The sequence below is a fragment of the Talpa occidentalis genome, unplaced genomic scaffold (genome assembly GCF_014898055.3).
Source record: "Talpa occidentalis isolate TD23 unplaced genomic scaffold, MPIMG_talOcc4v2.1 talOcc4.14, whole genome shotgun sequence".
Classification (NCBI taxonomy): Eukaryota; Metazoa; Chordata; class Mammalia; order Eulipotyphla; family Talpidae; genus Talpa; species Talpa occidentalis.
This window is the reverse complement of record NW_023601433.1, coordinates 4,248,462-4,266,864: the sequence shown is the minus strand read 5'-3', so window position 1 is coordinate 4,266,864 and position 18,403 is coordinate 4,248,462. Positions and strand designations below refer to the sequence as shown.

Below are 18,403 nucleotides of genomic sequence, written 5' to 3'. Positions count from 1 at the left end.
GCCATATACCTAGTTTCAAAGTTTGGCTTTAAAAACTGGTCTGTTATGTTTTCAGTGAATTTTTTAAAAGTGAGACATAATTTTAAAATTGAATTTGGCAAGCTGTGCCAGGTTCAAACAGGAGCCATATGCTAGCAGCCACCACCTGGCAAGTTCATTTCAGAGCTCTCTTGGCGTGCTGTTGACACCATTTGGAAATATTTACTCTACTATTACCTAGCTGATTGCAGAAAAGAAGGTCATTTACAAAAGGAGAGGTGGGAAGCAAGGGAGGGGAAGAGGGAGGCAGGCCAGGGAAACATGAGTTTCTTGTTTGAAGACAATCACTTTTCATCAGAAGCAGCCTTGCCAGGTTAGGTTGTTTGGTGGCAGGTGATATTTTAAGGAGCAAGATAAGTGAAGGGCCCACTAAAGATTAGTGTTGGGGAATATTTTGAAGCAAATTTCTCCAACAAGGGGCCACTGAATGTGAAGCAGGTGTCTCTTCTCGGTACATGCTGGTACTCACAGACAAAGACACTGAAACATTCATGCTGTGCCCCTTTGGGGCTCACCCTCAATGTGACTCTCATAGACACCATTGCATGGCTTCAAGATTGCGTCTCCCTATTGTGACAACCATCACAGTTCTGTTAAATCCCTTTGCTACTTTCTGTCACTCTACTTAAATTCTACTTAAATTCTGTCACTCTACTTTTCCATGCTTGGAAAAAGTGTTGAGGAGAGGGGCCTTCCCTGGTGGCACAGGCGGTTGAGCGCCGGGCCGTGAAGCTGTCCGTAGCCTCTGCAGCACCGGTTCAATCCCAGCCAGCCGGCAAGGGTCCCACACGGTGCTGCAGACCTCTCCTGTCATGCCCGCTGCTCCCTTCAGCAGTGTATTTCGTCAGTCTGCCTGTTCTGCTCCCTGCTCTGTCTCTGGTGAATCCTCTCACCCTTCTGCACATCTGACCTGTACCTCAGTTCTTGTAAAAATAAATAAATAAATAAATCTTTAAAAAAAGATGTTGAGGAGACATGGAAAAGAAAAAAATATAAGTGTGTCTTTTTCTTAGCTTAAAACCTTTAGTAATTTGCCTTTAGCCACATAAATATATACCAGAGTCTTTAGACATCCTCACAACAGAACTCAGCCTTTCTGTTGAGAACCTACCATCAAGTCTCCTGTGATGACCTCTTTCCAGTTAGTTTTATCTTCCTGCAAACACCTATCCCCAGCCAGCTTTTGGAAAGTAGAGGGTGTAAGAATTTTGCTTTCTCATGTAGCTCCTCCTTTTAACAACTCTTATATTGGAAAGTGCTGTATTCTCAAGAACCTCTCCTGGCGTGTCTCTGTGTCTTTCTATCCAGATTGATTTTCCTTCTTTTTAGCCTTCATCATGGAGTTATCTTCATCGCAGCAGAAAATTATATTTTTAAATATTTTTTCTTGCAGTGGTGACGTTGGTGTACACCATTGTTTGCATTTTAGAAGTATAGGGTCCCCCCTTCAGATGTTGTTGCTACAGTCACCACCTCCAAAGCACCCATAGTCCACCACTGTGGTCTACTGCACTCCCTCCCCAGGCTGTTCCTGAAGACTCTGTACTTGCTGTATGAACATTTGAGAACATTTGATGGATTTATTATCAGAGGGTTTGAGGAACCAATAAATAAGGCAATCATGACTATTGTTATAATATGTGCTCCCCCCACCCCAGGAGGGAGCCTCAGGAGCACATGAAGAAAAGGAGATTGGAAATCTGGCCAGTTTATGCTCAAGGATGCTGTTAAACTTTGGAGGAAGTCTACTCTGTTTCCTTGGGAGATGGAACCACTCCCTAAATACTGGGAATAAATCCTGAAACAGTTTTGATGACAGTGAGGGGTTTACATTTGCCCAGTTCCTTGGTGCGGTTGTGGAGGAATACAAAGTTGCCGAGCCTCATGGATGGTCCCACATGAAGAACCAAGGGCAGCACTCATTTTACTCCAGTATAATTAATTACATACCAGTTCAAATTTTGTCAGGCTTGGGACTGTGATTCCCATTCTCAAATACATCAGCCATGTTTCTAGTGAGTTTCTCAAATTTTTCAATGTTCAGTAAACACAAATTCAGCCTTCAAGATGGCAGGGTCTACTCCTGGTCATTGTGTCCCAGCTCCCGAAGCCCCAAAGGTGGGGTCCTGAAAATACTTCTTGCTGGATCTACTTCACTGAGTAAGTGCCTAAGCTCTCCCATACAACTGTTGCATGTATTCCTTAAACCACAAATTGGGGCCATATTTCAATGGGGCCATATTTCAATGCTAGAGAACCAAGTGTGGGTGATATAATTCTACCCACTTTTTCCTAAGTCTAACCTTTGTGCTAAATATGTCAACTTAGTATATGAAAATAAATCAAGACATTCCATTTCTTTACTTAAGATAGGAACCAGGAATGTACGTAATCACTGTTCCTGGCCTCAAGATGCTTCCAATCAAATGTAAGGGAGAGATAAACAAACAGACCATCTTCATATTGTACTAAAAGTATAATTCAGGGAGCTATATAGCACGTGGTTTTGTGGTGAAGGGTACGTATGGGCATTTGTGAACAGACAGACCTGAGTTTAAGTTGTGGTACAGGCGCACAGACATTATGACACATTGCAATTGTCCCTTAACCTTTCTTTCTGTGTAATAATTTCTTCCTTTTTAAACAGGATACAATAAAGCTCTTAGCACAAGGCTAATGTAAGGTTTTGATGATACAAGATATGTAGGGAGCTTATTATAGTATAAGACCTATCTGCATTTTTGCTAAGTGTTGCTCGAAAATCAGGTTATGTTTCTGTAGGGGAGGGTTGTTTTGTATTTGCTTTGCAGGAAACTAGCCAAATTAAGGAACAATTCTTTGGTGAGGAATTTAGATTTTCTTCATGTGATAAGTTGGATAGGTAGCGCTACTGTGATGACTGGCTGATATTTACCCTGCTTCGTGTCAGAGAACTCAGAGGCAGCATTGACACCTCTGTGTGGTTTATCTGAACCATGTCAGGTCACTGGCATCTCTCCTGGGAAACTTTCATGATCTTATACTAGGAAGAGTCTCCTAAATGATTCGGCAAGGTTGTTTTTACTTCTTGGTGAGGACTGACTTGATCCTTAAAGTCTTGAAGGGAAGAGAATGGGAAAGGCCTACTTCAGTGGCCCTCACCCCTGGTCCTGACCCCTGGTCCTCACCCATGGCCCTTATCCCTGGTCCTCATCCCTGGTCCTCATCCCTGGTCCTCACCCCTGGTGCTCACCCATGCCAAGGTGTAGAAATATCTGGAACTGTCATCACTATAGATGGAGGACTGTGCTACTGACATCTGGTGGCTGGAGGTCAGAGATGCTACTCATATTGCACTTGATAACCCCCACCACAAAGAATTCCTTGGGCCAGCATGTCAGTAGTGCTGCAGCTGAGACAGTGACAGAGGGAAGGGCTAGTGTTTGTGATCAGAGCAACTCTGAGGGAAAGACAGAAAGGAGAGAGCTCCTGAGAGAGCAATGCCACCAGAGGCTTGGAGACAGAGGCCTAGACAAAGGGCAGGGACAGAATATTCAGCCCTGAGGTATTTAAAATTAAAAAGAAATATTAAAGGAGTTAAAAGAATCAGCATCATTCCATTGGGAGTGACTTAGAGAGCAGTGAATCAGAGGAGGGCCAGTCTTGTATGAGTGCATGTCCTCTGATTTAGGTATCGCTCATGTTAATTATCCTAAAAACAATCTCAGGTAAGCAGCACAATTTGCCATTGTGAAATTGCGCTTGCAGACCCACCACTGGGTAATGATAGAATCAGAAAAGAATACAGAGTTTTCTGATCCATTTCTCACCCACCGGGTTTCCCCCTTTGCTGGTTTCCTATTGCAAGCCAAAGGTGAAGGCAGGAACACTCCCAAAAAATCCAGTGAAAAATGATAACAATTATGACAACAACCACTAATCTGGCCTCAGGAAAGCTGCAGAATGGAAGGAGGCCAAGCCAAATGCGAGTGTGTGCAGAGGCCTGATGGCAGCTGAACGGGTTCCAGCCTGGAAGACGAGCAACACCAATCCCCAGGCTCAAGACACACCCCGCACAGCCTTGGTCAGGCTGCTCTCCCGCACACGGACAGCCAGATCCTGTTCCTGGTGGAAGACACATCGAGGGACATGAAGGGAAACACGAAGGATTGGGGTGAGGGCAGAGCGCTGAGTTCTTCTGTCCATATGGAATAAAAGTCCTAGAGGATCTTAGTAGCTAAACCCAAAGGCTCTTTGGGAGAATTATTATCCAAGCACATCCTCCACAGAGAAAAGAAACATTGGCAGCCAGAAACCATGGAGTATGAGCCAAGGACTCAAAAGCTAAAGCAGGAAAATTTCAGGTGACCCAGCAAGGGAGATGTGGTTGAGATTGTCGCTGGGGAGTGAGCAGTTCCCCTGGAAAGGGGCTGAGGGACCCCAGCGCCAAACTTCTAGAACACGTTAGATAGAATGATGACACAGGCCTGCAGTGGCCCTTCTCTGGCCCCGGGAGATAATTGGTGAGCGAACAGAGCTGTCTCACCCGCGGGCCAGTGACAAATTGTAACAATCCATTATTTTTATATTAAAAAAAAAAAGGAAAAGGTTTTCTCCCCTCTTTCTCAAAATGAATTTTATGTCTGGAAGGAGTGCCAAAGATCCCAGAGGCTAGAGTTTTCTATTAACTCACAAGTTAGAGACTAAACAGGGCAAGAGCCATGGGGGAACTTCCTCCACTAATTTTCCCGGCATCCCTCAAACCTTAGGCCAAGGGCTCCGTCCCTTTGCTCACCCAGCCCCTGCCTGAGAAGGGAGCTTCTCAGTGCTGAGGCCACTCGGCATCTCTCCCCTTGTACTGAGCCTCCCAACCAGGGAGCAGATGTATTTTCACAAGGATGCTGTGCAAATATATCACAAAGCAGACAAGGTTGGAGCGGCTCAGTAATGATTTGATATTGGAAATGACACCTAAAGTGGAAGGAACCAACAAAAGGTGAGGGAGGAATACATTGGATTAGAAACGTTCTGCACAGCCAAGGAAACCATCAATAGAGTGACAAAGACAACCTATGGAATGAGATAAAATGTCTGCAAACCACCCATCTGACGAGGGTTCAATGCCCAGACTATGTAAGGGACTCATGGTATTCAATTAAAAAAGAAAACCAAATAACGCCATTCAAAACTGGATGACAGACCTGAAAAGGCTTTCTCCAAAGAAGATATTTAAAAGGTCCGTAAAAATGCTCACTGTCATTCATTGTTAGAAAAATGCAAACTGAAAGCACAATGAGGTATCATCTCACACCCGTTAGAATGGCCATCATCAAAAAGACAAGAGGTGCCAGGTGGATGTGGAGAAAACCATGTGGACTATTGGCTGTGTCAGTGGGCAGCCACTATGGACAAAAGTATAGCAGAGCCTCAAAAATCCAGAATAAAACTGCCAAATGATCCAGAAATTGCACTTCTGAGACTATATCCAAAGGAATGAAATCACTAACTTGAAAAGATATTTGCACAGCTTTGTCCTTAGCAGCATTAATTTACAATAACCAAGACATGGAAGCAACCTACGTGCCCACTGATGGCTGAATGGGTCAGTAAGTCGTGGTCTAGATGCACTGTGCATATGTAGATGTGTAGACACGCACACACCCATCAGAATATTATTCAGTCATGAAAAATGAAGGGCACTTATAATTAGTGACAACGTGGAAAGTTTTTAGGGCATTATGCTAAGAGAAATAAGTCAGACAAGAAAGACAAATGCTATGTGATAGCTCTTACATGGAATCTTTTAAAACAAACTCAGAAAAAGAGATCAGATTTATGTTGACCAGAGGTGGTATGTGGAGGGAGGAGGAATTGGAGGAACGTGGTCAAAAGGTATAAACTTCAGCTATGAAATAAATAAGTACTTGGGAGATAACATACTCTACAATGTCTCTAGCTAACACCGCTATGTGGTATATAGGAAAGTTGTTAAACAGTAAATCTTATGAGTTCTTGTCACAAGAAAATTGTCTTCCTTTTTTCTTTTCTTTTTGCCGTATCTGTATGAGACGATGGGTGTTAATTAAATCTGTTGTAGTAATCATTTTATACTACTGTAAATCAAGCTATCAGGCTACATATCTCAAACTTATATGGTGATGTATGTCAATTACTTCTCAATAAAACTGGAAAAAAAAAGAAAAAAAAATGTTTTTAGCTGTTATGAAGACATGAAGGACCTAATCTGGCCCCTTGGGATTTGATGGGACATGCTTGTTGATTTTCTACTCTTCTCTGAAATGTCTATTTCCATTGGCAAGAAATATGTTCTTCTAAATGAAATTAATTTTGTTCTAAATGCACAGGAAAGCCATTGAAATTCTTTCCATATCCAACTACAGCACACTGAGCCCTTCCTAACCCAGTTACAATCCCCCAAAGTCTGTTTGCTCCATGCTAGTCCTAATTAGGCTTTGACAGTCCCACGCAGCACAAAAAATCAAAACAGTCTCCACACAGGAGAGTGGGTTCTGCAGCAGCTCAAACTCTGGAAATCTCCAGTAGGGTCTATGCTGATCTTAAGGGTCTCCTTCCCTAGAGAATTCTTCTGGCCAAGAGCTCATCAGAGCTCGAGGTCTGGCATATATATACCAGGGCTCTCCTGATTGGGGCCTCTGGGGGTTTTGGGATTGGATGGAAGCCGGGGGGAGACATCTAGAAACACAAAGACATATTCCAGAGCCTCGGAGCCAGCTCTCCTTCTAGGGAAAAGCCTTGTCCTAGCATTTCATATCCCACAGCTCAGAGGATGACAGCCTGGTCATATTCGAGCACGCTGGGTCAAACTGATACCTGGAGCAAGCTCAGCTACCCCAGGTGGACCCCACCAGATCAGTCTTATTCCAGGAGGCACAAAACTCTAAACAAGAAGAGGAAACACATCCTGGGAGAGAAAAATTAGAGAGCCTTTTGACTGAAGAGGTGGCCGGGCAGAAGTGGAATTCCCAAAAGGAGAATCAAGTAGTTCAAATTACATAAAGTACACATTCTGGCCCAGGAGATGCATCCTAGCTTTGTTCCGCATGCTATGATGGTGTGATGATTGACAATAGGGACTCTGGAGGTGACAGTGTCAAGAATCTGGTTCTCATGCTTACTGCCTAAGTGAGTTTTAACAAGTTGTACAAAATCTCTGTGCCTCCCCCCTTGTTTGTAAAGTGGAAATGATAGCTCTTGTATTGGAGGGGTGTCGTGAGAATGAAATGAGTAAATTTTTATGTAAAACAGAAACAGCGCTGTTGCAGGGGAAGCAACATGTAGGTGTTCATTACCGTTGTGTTGTCATTATTCGATATTTATTATATTATCCGTAACTTCCATAATATGTAATTACACAACAGATTGCATTTTATATTTAATGACAGGCCATACATTTTATAATTAATATTAATTATATTTTTATCACAGACTATATTCTGTTTCTTGTAATATGTTATATACTACATGATACATAGCCTATAAAATGTATTCATCTTGTTAGGTGACTACATCTGCATTGCAGCTCTTAAGAGAAATTCACATCTACCATTTTCCCCTCAAAATTTGTACTGGCTCTCTCGATTTTCTGGCACAAATTCCACATGTTCTCCCTCAAACTAGCTCTGGCATGTGTGGGTTGTGGGACCTTAGATACTTTTCTAGTCCCAGGTTTTTGTCCTTGAAAAATAAGGATGGATAAGGGTTTCAATCAGATTGAGCAGATGACCCAGCCAGTGTGTCTGCATGAATTACAATGGGGCCTCGTGGTAAGGCCTTCACCCCACAAGTGAGCAGGCAGGGGCTGAAAACATCAGAGTCCTTGACTGGTTGACTCGGAATGTCCTTTCACACATATTATCATTTTCTCTACGCTCATAACAGAAAGTCTGTTGGGACAACCGAAAAAGACACTGCGTTTGAGTCACTGAGTGCCAGGTCTGGGTTAACTCTGACTGTGCTGGCGGCAGTAGTCACAGTGGAGAGAGGAGGAGAGGGAAAAACATTTTTGTTGTAGTCATTTCTTGGAAAAGTGGAGTGGGAGTCTCCCATTTTATTACTGTAAGCTGAGAGGCCACACCATCTACCAGCTTTGATCTGTCCCTTGGCCGTCCTGTGAATTGGACTCTGAGGTATGTTGTTGGCTCAGTATGTTTTCTCTGTGTGTTGGTGAAGCATGTTGACTTTGAAGCCATGGACAGTAGGGTGACCGACTGCCCCTATTTGGCTGGAATGAGAGTTTCCAGAGTGCAGGAATTCCAGTACATTCCAGTGAATCCTGACTTTGAATGTGTGAGTTGCACTTTCTGAATCAGAGTTTCCTATGGTCAGATGGGGAAAATAAAGCTTGACTTCCAGGACCATTCTCAGATGTAAAAAACTATATAAGCCCCAGTTAAGCAAACAGTCCTCCTGTTCTACTCCCCCCACCCCCAGCCTCCAGTAGAGGCACCAGAGTGTGGGTGTAGACAGTGTGTAGATGCCGCGCTTTGGTGGCTGTATAACAAGGGGCAGGCCATGGGGATTTTCCGAACTTTGATTTTATGATCATCTATACAATCATAACAATGATACTGACTTTGCGAGGGTGGAGGGAAGTTACATGAAAAAGAAAAATTGTGCCATTGGCGCAATTATCCTTTGGTATTCCCTTTCTCTTCCATAGAATGGAATGGCCATCCATTCCATAGATCTTGCTTTGAATGGCCATCCTGAGAAAAGCCTTCCACACACTGGTGGGCCCATGGCACTCTCTGCATTTCTCAATTGAGATAATTCCAGAAGCAGAGCTGCTCCTTGCCACCCATGGCTTCCCCGTGGACAGGCTTACGTTCTCCATGAAACGCCTGCATGGGGCTACATGAAACAGCTTTCAGAGACACCTGAGAAGTTGGCTAATATTGTACTAGCCGACCTGGTGTAACCATTGTTTCTTTAGTTGCTTCCATTCTCATCTAGAATTTAGTTGCTATGTTTTTTTCCTAAAGATCTATTTATCTATGCATACAAGAACTGGGGTACAGGCCAGAGGAGCGGGGGGTGAGAGGATTCACCAGAGACAGAGTGGGGAACAGAACAGGAGGATTGACTGAAATACACTGCTGAGGGGAGCAGCGGGGAGACAGGAGAGGTCTGCTGCGCCATGTGGGTATCTCCCTGGCCGGGGATTGAACTCATGCTGCAGTGGCTGCGGATAGCTTCATAGGTTGCGTCTTAACCCCCTGCACCACCAGGAAGGCCCATGTTTTGTTTTGTTTTTTAACCTCTCAATTCTCCTTGAATTTGATTTAGTTGTCTCTATCCTTTCTTTATCTTTATTAATCACATATAGATCTTCTATTTTTCTTTGGATAAATCATTTAATAATATACTCAATGAATGCTGATAGATCACCCTCACTGTGAGGAATGCTGATGAAGAGAACAAGGGTATAATCTTATGTCTTCTTTAACGAATCACTTCTCTTTATCCCAAAATTTATATGTGAATACATAGATGAGAGACTTACTACATATAGTGTCTCATTTCATTTTTCTCCATGTAAGGGTTAGGGAAAATAATTAACTTGCCTAAGGTCACTAGCTAGAAGGTGATAGATTCATGATTCACTGCAAAATGTTTCACTAAAGCACAATGACTCATTCTAATTTGGGTATGCAGTGAAATAATTCATGAAGATCTCATTTTTCTTCCTTTGGAGCTGGTTACTTGAAACTTCTTACTACTAAGGTCTTCCCTAGACAAAAATAAGAAGGTTGAAAAAGTTGTCCTTCCCTGATTTCTTCAATGCCAGCTGTCCCTGTCCTTAACCCATGAAAGGTTAACACCTTTATAAGCAGCTGTCCTCATCCAGGTAATTCCGTCACTAGGATTCTTTATTTTTTTTCCCCTATCAATCTGTATTTGGTGTTTGTCCCATTCCTAGTATTCTTACTCTCAGAAACAAGTTAATTTGATCCATTCATCCTTGTGTGGTAACTCTTGGGTAGCGATTAGTGTTAGTGCTGCTTCACTATGCCTGGAACATTCTGGAGACATAGCTTCAACCTAGAAGAGCAATGACTGAGAGTCAAGTGGTCTCTGGGAATTATGGCAAGAAGATGTGGACTTGGCAAACTTCCAGGCACACTGATTCTTTTCTAAAGACATTTACGTCTGCTTGACTTAAATGAATAGTATTTAACAGGCCTGGTCATCTACAGTTGTTGGGTAGACCCCCATTTTTCAATGTAATATTGAAATTCAGGTGACTGTCGAAAGATTTAGAAAATTTCTAAGAGGACAAATAGCTCTTGAGTCAGGCTTTTTGTTTCCCTGTTGTGGGTTTCTCATGTTATCTGAACGGTGAAGATTCTGTCAGATCATTGGGTTTTTAACAAGATAGATAAATTATTACTGCTTACAAAAAATAGTTGGAATGGAAGCATTGGATTCCAGGATTCCATTTTAAGCCCACTAAAACATCACATTAGTTCAGCTCTGGGGTCACTCCATCTAGAAGCAAGAGATGTGGCAGTGCTGCTGCGTGTGTCTCAGATGAGTTTGAAAGTGGTTGGTTTTGTAAAGCTACCAAGAAATAAGGGTAAGGGGAGGAAAAGAGAATCACACACTACCTGTCAAACAATCTTCTTGAGCCTTTCACTCGTAACCGTCCCACTGAGCCAGTAGGGATTTTCTCATGTCACTTGCTACAATGCAGCCAAAGCTTCCCTTGCTTGTCTCCAACCCACAGGGAGCCTCCAGGGAGTGACTATTTCACCTCCTCGAGTCAAAGACACAAGATTACCCATCTCTCTCCTGTGCTTCTTGTCAGGCTGCTCGCCTCTTACAGTCTTACTTTAAACCCTATTAATCAGCACCTCTGAAAGGCCCCATTACTGAGAATATTGAAAGTATGACAGGATAATACACTGGGAAATGCACTGTGGGGACTATTAGAATCCTGGCAGGACTAAATGACCTAAAGTCATCTCTCTCGCTAGTGGTGCTTTGATTAATTAGCCCCATTTCTCAGAAGCTGTGATTCCAGTGTTCCCTCTGCACAGAAGTTTGTGAGTAGACACCTCAGAAGAGAAGTTTGTTCCCCTAACTGGTGCTCTTTGCTGTAGGGGTGTCCTTACCCAAGCACCGCAGTCATTTGATGAACACATGTTATCGCACACCAGACGTGGTGCCTGGGGCTGGTGAGGGTCACCTGATCCGCAGCTCAAGTAGCTCTCAGTCAGGAGGAGGCCTTTTGGCACAGCGGAGGAACTTTGCCTTCAGTAGCAGAGGAGGCAACACATGAGCCGATTTCAAAGGGTTGGTTATTGTTTGCCCAGTGCATGAACCAAAGGAGGATGTGATTAGTGGAGGGAAGATGATGTGCAAATATGTGGACCGTTAGTTGGAACTGAAGTAATTCAGGACATCTAGAGTACGAAGGCCAGGTGGACTGATGGGAAATGATGGGACAGGATGAGCATCAAGAGAAGATAAAGAAATGTTAGCTAGGAGATAGCACGTAGCTTGGTCTTGCTCTTAGAGGTAGTAGAGAACCCCTGAAAAAATGTTTAGGAGAGGTGAGGTTTTTAAAGGGATGGGAACCAGAGAGGGAGGAAAATGGGGCAATAGTCAGGAAGCAAAAAGAGAAGTTTCTATATGAGATCAGAGGCACAGCAGGGTCTGAACTCAGCTGCGTCTTTTGTAGCTCTGTCTCCCCTTCATGGCCCTACAATTCAACACAATTCTGAGATCATCTACCTAGAGCCTCCACAGCTTAAGAGTTCTGTCCCTGACCTCCCCCAAGGCCCAGCACACACTTCAGATGCGAGACACACCCTCAGGGAGTTGTCTGTGCTGCTCACCCACCGGCTATAAAGAGATCCTCGTAGCCCTTCTTGGGTTCAATTAATTTGCTAGACTGGCTCACAGAACTCAGAGAAACATGTTATTTACTGAATTTCCAGTTCCTTAGTGAAGGGTCCAGAGAACATCTGGCTGAAGAGCTGCATAGGGCAGGGCATCAGGAAAGGGGATGCCCTTCCATGCCCTCTCCAAGGGCACTGTTCTCCCCAGTCTCCAAGTCTCCACCAGCCTGGAAGTTCTCCAAACCCCATCTATTTTTAGGTTCTTATAGAGGCTTCATTTTGCAGTCATGATTGATTAAATCATTGCTTTGTGGTGATAATTCCGACCTCCAGCCCCTCTCTCCTCCCTGGAGGACGGAGCAAGGAACTGAGAATCCCAACCCTGTCGTCAGGTGATTGGCTCAGGCAAGCAGCCCCCATTTTGAGGTGCTTTCTAAAAGTCACCTCATTAACATCCCCAAGGGTTTGGGGAGCTGTAAACCAGGAACTGTGGATGAAGACCAAATTCTACCAGCTGATAAATTGCAATTCTGAAATACCTCACTGAGCTTCAGAGAGAACTAGGCCCAGATGCTTTCTTTCTCCATAGCAAAATAACTCTGTATGAGTAACACACACACACACACACACACACACACACACACACACACTCCTTCATATTCTTCCTAATTCTAACCATTCTTTATGGTATTCAGGACAATTCAAACCATGGGCTGAAGTTTTACCATAGAAGAATCTAAAAAGAGAAAAAGTGTTCCTTGAGCTGCCTTTGGGACGTGACTAGTAGCATTCCAGTAACTCACCACGCTCCCTTGTCATCAGACTCCCCTATGGAGTTCTTCAAAAAAGTTTTGACCCTAGGTCCTACCATGGACCTATGAAACTAGGATATTCTGAATTTCCTCAGAGCTGGAAGCCCAAGACATGGAGTTGGCTAAAGAGCAAGAGGACACTGACACATGTGTTGTCCATGGCTGCGCTGGGAGACACAACCCCACACCTCTGGCTCCCCCTTTTGGTGGGGCTGGACCCCTCTGGACCCCACTGGACATGCAGTCAGTGTCCAGGTCCAGACACCAGCGCAGACACTCAGGAGGATGAGCCCCACCACTCTCTGGGGGGCGTCCTGAGGGGCGAGGGCGCTCAGAAGCCAGTGGGGTGTGGTGTTTGCAATGACAGAATATAGAAAAGTCCTGAAGTATTCAAGAGCAGGGACTACTTTGGTGGAAAACAAGAAAGAAAAGGCTTTTGAGGGGAGGCAGCCTCCAGGCAAGAGCTATGGGATGGGGGAGAATTTTCCAAGCGGACGACGGAGTCAAGCCCATGCGGACAGAGCTGGCGGCTGGCAGGGGAGGCCGCAGGGAGGGATGCCTTTGGGGAAGAGGAGGGAGCAGGCGCGAGGATGGTGGGACTCCGGGCAGACCAAGGATGCCCAAGTCCTGGGAGGCAGGGCCCCGTGGGTGAGGAGGGAGAGGCCGGCGGGCGTCTCGGAGGTCTCAGGCCAGGCCGTGGGGTGGCCCTGGGCTGCTGTCAGCGCACAGCGGGGCTCGCCGTCCCTCTTGTGCTGTTTCAAATACATCAGTTCAGCCGCTGAGATGTTCCCGGTGTGTCCAGGCCGGAAGAGAGGCTGTGAGATGAGTGTTTCTGTCTTCTGTTTGCTCTTTGTAAAACGGCTCACAAACGTCTTTTGGCGCCCAGCTCCCTGTCTCTCTGGTCTTCCCCAGCAGGGCCCCTCCGACTCCCTTGCCCCTGCCAACACGCCCCCCGGGCCCCAGCCAGCTCCCTGGGTTCTGAGAAGATCCCTTGGGCTTGAAGCAATCTCCCAGCCAGGCCTTGGACCAAGAGCACCAGCCCAGCGAGGAAGGGGGAATAAACTGCCAGAAGTTTTAGGGTTAGTCAGACCATAGGAAGATTCAGACTGAGCCCCAGTTCCAGAGAAAATGCTCCGTGTGAGCTGAAGTGCCCTCTGCCCCCCAATCCCCCAGCTTGCACCTCCGATGAGTGAGAGGGAGAAGCGCCACCTGGCCTCCTCATGTCGGCCTCCAGCCCTGCCTGGGTGCGCAGACATGGGCCTGGGAAGGTGGCAATGAGTCCAGAGCCAACTCTCTCCCCTGCAGTGGCTCAAGGTCTGGGCTGGAGGTGTAGACTGGTGGGAAAGGATGGTGCCAACAGGTGGCGATGGTGCCCGCGTGGGACTGTCACGGTGACCGTGGACTATTAACGTGCTGCGGCCCTCACAGGTGCTCACCCCCAGGAGCAGCAAAGGCACAGAAATGCGCCATCTGCAGCGCAGAATGGACGGCACCTCCTCTTCCTCGAGCTGGAAGGGTGGAGGAGACGTGTTGACAGGAGTAGACCTGAGGGCTCCAGCTCTGGGCCTGGAACTTGGTCCTGAGGCGTTATCCACACCTGTACAGCTCAGGGCCCAGCTGCTTCTGTCGCTGTCGTCCTCATACCCCAGCAACCACCACAGGGAGCGATCACTTTTATTAATTTAATTTAAAATTAATTCTTAGGGATTTTCAATATCTTTGAATTTAATTTTCCTCCGTTGAAATATGGAAGTAGAAAACACCTACCACATTCTGGTGAGGATGACCTGATGAAGTGCCTTGGGAGCTCTGAGGGTGCCTACCACTTACAGGGGGCAACTTGCAAACACGCGCCGGCTGGTATCTCTCTTTCACCTTCTCATGGCCCTGTATCCCTCTGGGATTGATCTAAAATAGACAATCAGGTTTTTCATTACAGGGCAGTTGACCATCAGAGTATCTCCGGGGAAAGAATTATGAGACAGTTTAATATAATATTTTGTGTACCGGTAAATAACTGACATTTATTTGCAAGGTAATTGACTGAGAAACTACCTTCTACTTTAATCTCCCCACGGTAATGATCTAAGAACTGCACTCAGCAGAGACTCGGGACATTTTTATTGATTGGATGACATAAGAGTTATTTGCAACTTTCACTCTGTTAATTTTAGAATTGGGATTTTCAAGTCAATGAGGTTGCAAGTATCAGGTGAGCTGAGCAAGATCAGTGAGCAGGAATTAATAGGACCCACTCCCAATGTCTAGACCCACTCCCAATGGTGTTGCTCTTCTTTGCAAAATATTTTAAGATATTTCTTCTGACTGCAAGGATTTGGGGAGCAAACCTGTGTGTGAGAGAGATTAAAGAGTTCAATCATTTCCGCAAAGTGTTCATATTTAGAAAGGCATGAAAATTTCAGAATCACTCAGGATCACCATGTTGACGATGAAAACTGCAAGTTATTAGGAGTTATTGAAGGGAGGGAGGCAACTAATTGCGCTTTTAGGAAGATGAATTGGAGCCAAGAGGAAAGACAAGCACCCGGGAGATAAGGGTTATCATTCAGGTTGTGGTGGATGCAGTTTGTGGATGGAAACCGAGATAATGAAACTGAAAGCTTTGTGAATGTATTGGAGAGAGAAGCAAAGTATGGTGTGGCCAGAGATGATTCCCAAGATTTGAGACTAAAAGAACATTTACGGCTAGGAGGGATTTAGTAAAGAGGGGTTTGGGAAGGGAAGGATGAGGAAGCCAAAGTGGAGCTGTGTTTATGTTTTATGAAGTGGGGGCAGGAAAACAGGCATGCATTTCAATGGCTGGAGATCAGTTTCCACTTTCAGTCAGAAATATGGAATAGGGGTAGAACAAGCAGGTAGGGCAGGTATATGAGATGCTCACCAGAACCCTAAAAACATATCTTCCCAAGAATTAAAGACAAAACACGTGACAAGAGCCTGAGGACTGGGCCATACCCACTTATAGGACAGAGAAGAAACACACTCTGCAGTAGCAAATAGGATGGAGAGGTCTTATTCGCCAGGCAAAAGGATTAAGAGAGTCTTTGATCACAGAGAAGCAATCAAGATAAAGAGACAGTCAAGAAGCAGAGGTGGCCAGTGGACAGCAGAATTGACAAGAGTTGTAGAGACCAAGGAGAGACACACCTGCACACAGCTAGTCCCTCTCACTGCTGAGACTCCTTCATGCCACCGTCACGTTCATAAAGGCAGTTCAGTTGACAAGGGACATTGATACCAAACACCTATCAGGAGGAGTCTTTAAAAGGAAGTGAAAGAGGGCCTCCCTGGTGGTGCAAGGGATTAAGTACAGCTCTGTGGAGCTATCCACAGCAACACTGCAGCAGGAGTTCATCCCCGGCCGGCCATGGAGGTACCACATGGCACAGCAGACCTCTGCTGCTCCCCTCAAGAGTGTATTTCAGCCAATCCACCTATTCTGTGCCTCACTCTATCTCTGGTGAATCCTCTCAGCCCCCACACCTCTGGCCTATACCCCAACTCTTGTATGTATAAATAAATCTTTAAAAAAATTGTTTTAAGTAAAAGGAAGTGAAAAAGCAGTTGTAGAACATTTACCTGAAGTTGGGCTGTGAAGGGAAAGAGTCATGCAAAAGTAGTAGACATGTAAAAATTCATCTCAGGACTAGGAAAAAATAGCCTATATAAAAAATATATATATATATAAATACTTGGAGATATTAAACTGAGAAGTAGAGGAAAAATCCCCGCAAGGCAGAATGCAGGCTCGAGACAACTGGTAAACTAGACCCTGCATGAGATCAGTGGCAGAGAGAAGAGGTAAGTGGGTGTAGAAGAACATCATGTAATTTTACCTTTGAAAATGCCTCGCAGCTTGAAGGGTCTATGAACACGGTTTTTCATTTAGATGTTTTTCTTTAGGTCATTAAGCCTTCACAGAAATTCTGTGAGGAAAGTATTATTATTCCCATCTCACATTCTGTAAATGAATTCTCAGATCACGTAAGTAATTTACTCAAGAACTCACACTTGAGTAGAGAGGGTAGGGTTAGACCAAAATTTCAGTTCTCTTCATCTTAAGATCTTTGGCAAAGGCCAAGCCTCCTCTTCTCTCATCACCTATGTCTGCACTTATGTTGGCAGATGAATCAAAGACGAGAATGTTGCTGTTGGACAGTCTCAGGCCGGTAAACAGTACATATGTGTGTGTGGTGTGATAGGGGGTGGGGACTGAACTGTGTCCCCCCAAAAGACATGTCAAAGCCTTAACCTTTGTACCTGAGAATGTGAACTTCTTTGGAAATAGAATCTTTAAGTGTAATTAAAATGCCAGTTAAATTAGGTCATAGTAGAGTAGATGCCCTTCATCTATGGTAACTGGTATCCTCAGAAGAGACAGAGTGACGGACAGCCAGGGAGAAGACAGGCATGTGATGAGGGAGACAGAGCCTGGAGTACGTGATGCCTCTACAAACCAAGGATTGTCAGTAAACACCAGACACTAGGAAGGCAAGGAATAGCGTTCCCTACTGGTGTCTGAGGGACCATTGCCCTCCTGGCAGTTTGATTTCCAAATTCTAGCCCCCAGAAATGTGAGACAATTAACTTTGCTTGTTTTAAGGCCCCTAGTTTATGATGTGTTGTTATGCAGCCCTGGGAAACTAACTTGAAGGGATATCATATTAATAGGATGTGAAAACTTGAGCAGGAAAAGGTGTGTATGACTAAGGTGTAGAGTAAATGTGGGGATTCACCGAGGAGTCAAGACAGTCCCAGAGTCAGAACTTGCACTGGACCAACACTAGTGTTTGTCACCTCTGCCACACTGCCCCAGATCTTCTCGGCCTGCTCATCTCCAGAGACCTTCATTACTTGTTTTACCCTTTTGTTGCTTCTGCAGCAATCGTGCATGGGTTCCAAGCAATGTCACAGGGCATGTCCCACTGGCACTGTGACTCATGCCCATATTGCTCACCTCTTCCCCCTGAAGAACCTCCCAATAATCCAGAACCTCCCAATAATCCCTAAGATGTTTGAGCACAGGACTGGTCAGTGTCCACATGTACACAAACCAAATGTGCAAGGCATTTAATGCCACATAGGATGGATCTATAACTAATAGGGAATGAACATCAGTGAATATTTTTCTCTCCTTTCCTATTGCTGGATTGATTTCCTAATGATGCAACAGCTTCATAATACTTTCCAGTACTCTTGGGAGATAAGAACCTCCAAAATTTGAGCAGGTGGTTACTCTTGTCCACCAGTCGTGGCCGCCATGGAGATATGCCTCAGTATGTCTTTCTATCCTTCTCTGTCTCCTTCCCCATCCCCTTATTTTACTCTTGCTTCACTGATGTATCTCTTTTCAATATTCGTAGCACATAAACATTTGCCTTTCTGGAAAATTCAGGTTAAGATAATTGTACCAGGATGGGATTTTGTTAATATGTATAGTGCAATGGCATCATTGGCTCTTTGGTCCTCACCTGTGCATACCTGGGATAAGGTGCAGGTGGAAGGTGATCATAGGATATGTGGTGGCTATGGTGATGGAGCAAAATGGACGCAATTATAATTGTAATGACTGTAGAGTATCATGGCTTCTTTTAACAACACTGGTAGCCTTGACAACAGAAAATCACTGCTCAGGGCAGTCAACTGCTAGCTTAAGTTACGCTATGA

The 18,403-nt window shown here is 44.8% G+C and overlaps 1 protein-coding gene and 1 long non-coding RNA gene across 3 annotated transcripts in view; one reads left to right on the top strand and one right to left on the bottom strand.

The window, feature by feature from the left end:
• AGBL1 (AGBL carboxypeptidase 1) overlaps positions 1-18,403 on the top strand; it is a 602,442-nt gene that overhangs the window by 455,325 nt on the left and 128,714 nt on the right. The window lies entirely within an intron of this gene.
• LOC129145706 (uncharacterized) overlaps positions 1-18,403 on the bottom strand; it is a 38,664-nt gene that overhangs the window by 1,421 nt on the left and 18,840 nt on the right. Inside the window, exon 3 of one of the 2 annotated variants that reach the window (XR_008551634.1) lies at positions 14,483-14,623. The exons of the other annotated variant lie outside the window; for it this stretch is intronic. This is a non-coding gene — a long non-coding RNA (uncharacterized LOC129145706). The remainder of the gene's footprint in view (positions 1-14,482; positions 14,624-18,403) is intronic. 2 annotated transcript variants of the gene reach the window in all.